Source organism: Eurytemora carolleeae, unplaced genomic scaffold, assembly GCF_000591075.1.
Source record: "Eurytemora carolleeae unplaced genomic scaffold, Eaff_2.0 scaffold946, whole genome shotgun sequence".
NCBI lineage: Eukaryota > Metazoa > Arthropoda > Copepoda > Calanoida > Temoridae > Eurytemora > Eurytemora carolleeae.
In genome coordinates, this window is record NW_019397009.1 from 100,408 (window position 1) to 109,369 (window position 8,962).

Genomic DNA, 8,962 nt, shown 5'->3' on the forward strand with positions numbered 1-8,962 from the left:
GGGGGGGGGGGGGGGGGGTGAAGAAAATGTTGCCTCTGGATTTTTGGTTTTTAATATTTTTTGTTGTTTTTGTTGATTGCTATAAAACATGTTTTAGGTGGTACTGGTATCTAATCCACAGACAAAGCATTTTTTGACTCATCTTTTTTTTTTTTGACCATAATCTTTGAGTCTTAAATATTCTTCAATGTACTAGTATTCTAGACCATAATTATCTATAATTATGCAAAGTAATAAAATTTTATTCAAATTAATGTAAATATTATTCAAGAATTAATATCGGATCCATGTTTTATGAATTGATAACATCTCTCTTGGATAAAACATTTTCATGTAAATCTTTTCAGAATAATTTGACGTGTTAAGGAATTTAAATCGTCTAAAAGGGACTGTACGCAGTCTTACTTAAGTGACCCTCCATTCGTAGAGTGGATTTATCGATTCACAACGGTAACATTTAAAACTTTGTATGATATTGACTGAATGAGATATCCATGGTTTTTAACTTTAAAATTTTATTATTTTCAATTATAGGTTCTCATGTAAAAGGTATGACTTGAGGATTTCTGGTACAGAAACAATTGACATAATATTGAGAAATAAACACCTTATAAGCTAGGAAAACGGTGATATCTTTCAGACAAAGATTATAAGGATACCGAATTGTAAATCAGACATAATAACGACAGTTCTTTTAAGAAACCATATTTTACAGAACTGATTAACACAATGAACGAAAGAAGGGGGGAGGGGGTTCATATTTGGTCTGAAATTAGCCCCTGGTTCCTAAAAAGAGGTGTGTTCTTTGTGTATTCAATATTTCACGATTATTAGATTGTGCAATTGTGTTCTACCTTCTAAGAGAGGGGGGGGGGGAAGGAAATGGGGGGAAAGATATGGGGGAGGCGTAGATTTGTTTAATCGAAAACCAATGGGGTTGGGTATAATATTTATACTTCAATTTGCCTTTTCTCTTTCGCTTTTGGATCTCATGTATTTGGACGATTTCAAATTGATCTCCGTTCATATCTTTAAATGAGCAGGGACAATTTCTTTATATTTTCTAGTTCACCTAATATTAGTATTTAACCTTCTCTCCTGTCCTTCAACAAAATGTGTGCAATGAGCGTATCATATTTTTATTATTTCAAGAAAAAATCCTGGTGTGAGGAGTGTGACGGTTTCTGTGCAGAAAATTCCTAATTTTCATTAAACTATATCTTTGCAGCTTGATGGTTTACACTTTTGATATCTAAAACTTAGGATATTTGTTCTGTGAGTTTATAATAATGCACGCTAACGGCTTCAGGTTGCAAAGATATTGAGTTTTTGCCAGAAACTCAAATTTTCTCTATATCTTTTTATCCTGACGTTGTAAACATTCGATATTTAAACTTACATAACAGAATTCCTATTCTTGAAATTTTAAATTGTAAAGATAGAATTAGAAAAATAGAGTTGGTTGCGAAAACTTAATTCCTTGATTTCATTTGTGCGTGTGTTATGTTTTGAAAGAAATCTAAGAGAGAAGATTTTTACAAATAAGATGATTGGGGAGGGGGGGGAGGGGGGTCATGACCTAACATCAGGGTCTTCTCAATAAAGCGGGTATTAATGACTTGAAGACCTTGTACTCTGTATCTCCACGACAATGGGAGAGAAGGAAGGAAGAAAAAAACATTGCTACTTAAAAAAACGTGGGTTAAAAATTAAATTGTTCTTGGCATAAATTGTTTTAATTAAACGTTTCTTCATTTTAAAATTTTTACAAATGCACAATTTTTGGAACCCAGTAAAATTATTTCAAATGTCTAGGATGTTTACAAATTTCAACATTTTCTATAATAAGACATTTATTTTTTAATTAACGTTTTTTCAAAAGTATAAATGCATTTAAATGTATTTTCCAAAATTTGAACATTTTGATGTTAAGTTGGGAAGATTATTTAAAATTTTAAGACGTGATAACGTGTAATAAAATTCACTTTAAAGACTGAAAAATTAATATATCGACTCGAAAAATTTGAATTCAATTTTTTGTCAAAACAAAATTGAGAATTATTTCTTTGTGAGTTTTATTGGCTCTCATCTGACTCCAGTTGGGGGAGCTAGGGGAGCCGAGCCAGGTTTTATAAAAACAAATAATTACAGACCAAAAAATAAAGACCAGGAATTAAAGTCAGAAAAAGAGAGTGTACGAATGTCATTTCAAGTATTCCGACATTTTGAAAAGTAACGTTTCATATTCACAATGGTAAACTTTCAAGCTGTATCTGATCAATATTCAATATTTATAACTGTAAATTGATTGCGGATTTGTGATGCAGAGATATATGAAGAAAATTTATTAGATTTCAACTAAAAAATAATCGACGATTTTAGTTTAAGGTCGACATTATAGTATAATCCTTTATGGGTAACCCTTAAAAGATTGGTCACGACCTCAGATCCTGATTTGAATATACAATTAGGAATCCGTAGAGTCAACCATAAATATGTTTGCAAAAACTAAATATGTTTGCAAAAACTAAATATGTTTGCAAAAACTAAATATGTTTCAAAAATTTATATCTTTGCAAAAACTAAATGAGATTAAAAAATAGATATGTTTGCAACTAAAAAAGCAAAAAATAAATGTGTTTGCAATAAGAAAAGATTGCAAAAAGTAAATATATTTAGAAAATCATTATGTTTGCAAAAACAAAATATGTTTGCAAAAAATAAATGTATTTGCAAAAATGTAATACTTGTAAAGTTTAATGAATTGTTGTATTCCACATTAACAAAACATCACAATATACATACCAACAGAAAACAGTTCTAGAGATTGTATATTTAAAGGGAGTGTACTGTAAACGTAACTTTAAGTACTTTAAATTCAAAAAGCGCATAAAGGATTTACAACGGTATCCTTCCAGCTTTACTTATTCTTTCCAAAAGGAATAAGGATGAGACTTGTATGCATAGAGTAATAAAACGAAGAGGCGAAGCTTAGCTCATTAATTAATTAATAGACAGGTCGGTTGTGTACATCTGAGCTAAGCTTCACCTCTTCGTTTTATTACTCTATGCTTTTATGGGACCATTGGCTTCTTTATAAGAATTAATTGCGGATTTTAGCAGAGTCAAAGAATGGAAAACCTATGATATCTTCCCCTATATATTTATTTAAAAGATTTAAAAGGGTACGGTTGTGAATAAGGCATGCCACTCTTCAAGTGGATATTTTTTATATTACGTTTATAGTCTATAGTCCATTTTAAGGACGAGCTGAAGGTTTTTAAAGGTCTTTATTATTCAACATACGCTCTTTAACTGCTAATATAGATCTAGGCAAAGAAATTAATAAAATGTAAAGCTGCAGCGACAAGGTACATGCAAATGCTTTTGATATTTGAGAATATAAAAATTCAATTGTTCAAGCATCAAAAGTGTCTACGAACCAAATGCAAAGATGTAATTAAGGATGCTGTAAGGCCGTTAATTTGCTCACAAACTAATACTTTATAAAAAAGATGATTTTTGCAATAAATCTGCCTGCAGGCGTATTGACTAAATGCTTGAATTCTTATTTTAAAACTGGAGTATAGATCGGGCCAGTTCACGTGTGCAAAAATGTTCTCAATTATACACCTTGTCATAAATTCCCTTATTGAATTCAATCCATGATTCCCAAATTCTAAAATCTATAAATGGTATCTTATAATCAAGAGTTTGGAATAGAAATAGAATGCTGTCTTAGATTGACAACCCAGAGGTCGAATTTAAAGAATTTAAGCCGCAGACACAGAATCAGTCAAAAGGGACTAAAGAAGTAAGTTATGTCCCTAAATATAAAAAGTCACAACGGTCGACAAACGACAAAATCCTCCTTAATGCTGGTCTGACAAAAGTTTAGAAGAGTTCTGTTTTTAATTGGGAGCGGATTTCTTTTTTCATGAATTAGAACAAATTAATTTTTTTTAAAGACAAATTTTTTTAACTCAAAGATTACTTAAAAGAAAACTAAACAATGTTTTTAATTGTTTAATTGTTAAATAAATTGTCTAAATTTTATATTCTAACTTTATATTCACACTTGTAAATGTTAAGGGTCGATGACGCCGTTAGTTGTCTGCGTATTCTTGAATGCTTAAACATGCGTACGACACAAAGACAAGATGAAATGTGTCACATGAATGTTGACATTTCTAGCTGACGCATTCCATCCTAACAAGTCTTAACAATGAGGAACCTACAGACTAAAAATTGACGGTTCCCTTGAAACCTTAATCTCATAAAATCTCATAAAAAAATGTGGAAAATATTAGAAAAACTTAGTAAGCGTTTATTTCTCCATTGCTCCTTATTAGCAAGAAATGCGCAAATCACTTTCGCAGAGAAGCCGCAATTGAAAATAAACAGTTTAAAGAAACAAAAAAATTGATATCTAATTCGTACTTCATCAGAAAAAGCTTTCAAGGATACCGCGTTGTAAATCGGGCATTGCTATCTTTGCATGGAGAGTCACGTGAAATTTAAGATAAACATATATATGATGGAGATTATGAATTAAGTTCTAAATTTATTTTTATCTAACCCTGGAATTCCAGATACTTTAAAAATTAACACTTTCCACAAACTCTAATAATCCGTATATTTGTCAACCTGATGCTAAAACCCTTAATTTTACTAACTTTGACTTTTTGAACTAGTTTTGAAATATTTTAAAGTAAAGTAAGATAAATTTTGGAATTCGTGTGCTCAGTTCGTTTTCATTTTTGTTGAAATACCTAAACTCAAACTTATTTCTTCAGCATTTGGTCAGTTAATTATACACAATATTAAATGTTTAAGATGTGTGTGGGAGGGGGTGGGGTTGATAATCTGATCCGAATATTGTGGATCCGGATCCCAGGAGCGGATAATTCAGTAATTCATGTTCTGGTNTATAAGAGCAAAAATTAAAAGTTAATATCGAAGATAAAGTCTAGTTATTCATACCAAGACGTCGGAATTAATCAACATTGATAAGCAGTTACATTACCATCAAGCTTAGAATGATGGCCATTTTACATTACCAACCATGGACGTGGTGAAGAAAAGGAATTGTAAGCGTAATTTCAAGTGACCCTCCATGCAACTTCACAACCATAGATTTACAACGGTACCCTACAAATCATTTTCTGATAAAGTATGAATTAGATACCAATCTATATAGTTTTGAAAACTGATTATGTTCAATTGTGGTTTCTTAACTAAAATTACTTGCGCATTTATACTGCAGCTAAACATACAGAAACTATCAGAATTAAACACTATTAAACTTAGAAAACCGACTGTATCTTCCACATTATTGATCAGATAAAGAGTTTAAGGGTACCGTTGTGAATTGGGTAGTGACATCTTTGCACGGAGGGTAAGTTGAAAATACACTTAGTACCTTTAAAACATATTTTTAAGAATATCATAAAACCAAGTGTACCCCATGCCCAGTAACATTCAAATCTGTGTCGAAAATAGAGATATCTATCATTTACTTTGTAAAATTGAAAATTCCCAGTCGCGGCTGTACTGGACAGATAAAAAATCCATCAAAAACTTTAAAAAAATTCTTTCCTTGATATAAAATTGACAAATCCTTCCCATTGTTCCTTATACAGTCATTACGACCCAGAATTAATTGACAGCTAATCAGACGACTTTATATCTATATATCTGGAAATTATAAATGCTCAAAAAAAAGCAGATTACAATTTTTAAAATGGCAGGACTAGGGTTTTTTTGTGATTATCGTTTCATCAATCATATTTGTAAGATTAGATTGTAAAGTCGTCTAAATATTTCTAAATTAATTTTTCTGATTAGGATTGTAGTCCGTTGATCAAATACATTTTTAAATTATATTTTATAAAAGTGTTGATGATATTCTTTTTAAGGTTCTCGGAGACATTCCCTTATGTCAGAGGGACGATGTAATATTTCTATGAGTTTACGACCTAATCAAACTATTTGTTATTTTAAACATTTAATTTAAAAATTTTAACTACTATGCATTTTGTATGAGCTCTCTAATTATGCAAATTTGCATTTAGAGCAACGACTTAAATTTGTCTACAGGGTGAAAAGGATAAATGTGTCCACAGGGTGAATAGGATAAATTTGTCTAAAGGGTGGATAGGATAGGTTTGTCTACAGGGTGAATGGGATAAATTTGTCTACAGGGTGAATAGGACAAATTTGTCTACAGGGTGAATAGGATAAATGTGTCTAAAGGGTGAATAGGATAAATGTGTCTACAGGGTGAATAGGTTAAATTTGTCTACAGGATGAATAGGATAAATGTGTCTACAGGGTAAATAGTATAAATGTGTCTACAGGGAGAATAGGATAAATGTGTCTACAGGGTGAATAGGATAAATGTGTCTACAGGGTGAATAGGATAAATGTGTCTACAGGGTGAATAGGATAAATGTGTCTACAGGGTGAATAGGTTAAATTTGTCTACAGGATGAATAGGATAAATGTGTCTACAGGGTAAATAGTATAAATGTGTCTACAGGGAGAATAGGATAAATGTGTCTACAGGGAGAATAGGATAAATGTGTCTACAGGGTAAATAGGATAAATGTGTCTACAGGGAGAATAGGATAAATGTGTCTACAAGGTGAATAGGATAAATTTTTCTACAGGGTGAATAGGATAAATTTGTCTACAGAGTAAATAGAATAAATTTGTCTACAGGTTGAATAGGAAAAGTTTAAAAATCAAAAAAGTTCATTTAATAAAAAAGTTTAATAGTAAAAATTTAACACGTTCTCTTTCTAATTAAAAATGTATTCCAGAAAAAAATGATTTAGGCACTAGAAAAAACCACGTTTTTTTGAACATCCGAACAATTAGAACATTGAACACGTACCTGTTGAACTTGATAGATGAACATTATGAACAAAATAATTATTTTGAACAATTAACAGTGTAAAATACTCATTTTCATTCTGAAATTAATATTGGTTTCATGCTAAGCCAAAAAAAATCTGAAAAGGTATTTTTTTTCATTTTTAGAATTTTACAAATCTCTTTATAAATCTTGGAAATTTCAATTATATAGAATCAATCCATTTCTGAAAAGTATCAAATATTTGTTTAGAAATAGTAAAATATGAAATTCTTTTCAATTTGCCGGATAATAAGGCCTGATAAGATTTATTACGATTTTTGTCCCAAGATGGGAGGGCCCATCCAATAACTTATTAACAATAAAAAGCTAAAATATCCGCCCAATCCAATCACCTTCCGAATCAGAAGGGGCGTTTCTATAAGATTTTGACGAGTATGCTTGAAAGCCTGCATAGCATAGGCGTTAGTTTTAAATATAATTTTGTTGGTAATTCAAATATAAAATATCTTAAAAATGGTTTTGATAGTTATGATATAATGAAACTAATTTTAATTCAGGGACATTCCCCCCTCCTCTCAGAAAAATAATAATACCGATCCATTCATGTCTCTTGTACGGCAAAACTTTTAAATTTTGCGCGTCAAAATTGACTCTTCTTCATAACAATTACAAACGTTATTTTATTTTTATGATTTAATTATCTGAATAATATTTTACTTATGACATACTTAGACTCTTATTATATTTGATATTATATTTTTTGAAATAATTGAACCATTGTTTCAAATTGTTTTTAGAACGCATGAGCAACTTTTTACATATCAATGAACAATGATAAAGTAGATGACAAAAGGTTTTTTTTTATCTTACCAACAAAAGCTTTTATGGTGATTTCTTAATGATTGGATAACATCTTGTGATCTATCTTACCTACCCTATAACCTAGAATATGTAATTTCTCGGGCGATTGTATTTTTAAATAAGGGGAGGGGAGAGGGGGGTAGCAAGGTATAACATTGGGGGTAGCATTTATATAATAGACGGGCTGTAAACCTAGTTTTCAGTATACTCTTTTGGAGACATTAACGATTAAAAACAGTCACATTAAAATCACTAAAAGGGGGATAAAGGCATCGCCATGAAATCTAATTGAAATATCATTCATTCGTGATACTACAAATAATCTTATTCATAGTTTATAAATCTCTAGTCTACCTTTTTTTAATCTTATGATTTATTGAATACAATTAAAATTTTCTATCCAATATTCTTGTCATTTTTAAGGTGAAAAACAGACCATATTTTAAAAGCCTTTTGAGTGCAACTTGAAATAGAAAAGGTTCAATGTCACAATTATCATGTTCAATGGACAAGCAGCATATTATAATAATATAATAATAAAAACAAATTTATAAAAAGCTGTTTGAAAGAGCTAAATGGAAAATTCTAGGATTCTCTCTCTCTCTCTTTCTCATTCCACCATCAACAGATTTAGAAAACGACATTTTATAACTTAGTTTGATGTCTCTGAGTTTTGGGTTAAACTTTATAAAAACATGGTTTCTGGAAAAAAATGTTGAAGAAGTTGAAGAGCTATTGATAAGAATAGATTTGACCTTCTCGCTCTGTCTAGTTTGCGGTGACNGGTCTAAATTCTGACAATTTCTTTCAGTATCTCTGTAGCATAAATCCAAAAGCCTACTTTATAGCAAAAACATAAATTAAAATAATTAATTTTCAACAAAGAAAGTATTTCAATCACTATTGCAGTATCAATCATAATCTTTTTTTATTCGAGATATTAAAAGTCCTAAACTGCACGCTATTACATTTATATCATACTGTAAATAACTAAATAATATAATTATGAATAAACTGATTTAAACAAAACCCCAGAGTATTTCTGAAAACTTGTATGCCATTGACGATGTGAATATGTTTTTGTTTTTGTTTTTATAGTTCCTTTCTTCGCTATTTCCTGCCTGACTTGTCTCATGCTTCCTGTAATTCTTTACTTCACTTCCTGCCCTTCCTGTCTCCCTTTTGTCTAAACTTCCTTTTTTGCATTTCTGTAGAAATAAA

The 8,962-nt window shown here is 30.5% G+C and overlaps 1 protein-coding gene across 1 annotated transcript in view; it reads right to left on the bottom strand.

The window, feature by feature from the left end:
• LOC111711068 (cell surface glycoprotein 1) overlaps positions 1 to 6,979 on the bottom strand; it is a gene marked incomplete in the record, with an annotated part of 21,049 nt that extends 14,070 nt beyond the window's left edge. The window contains 1 exon segment of the mRNA XM_023485315.1: positions 6,899 to 6,979.
• Between the last annotated feature and the right edge of the window lie 1,983 nt (positions 6,980 to 8,962).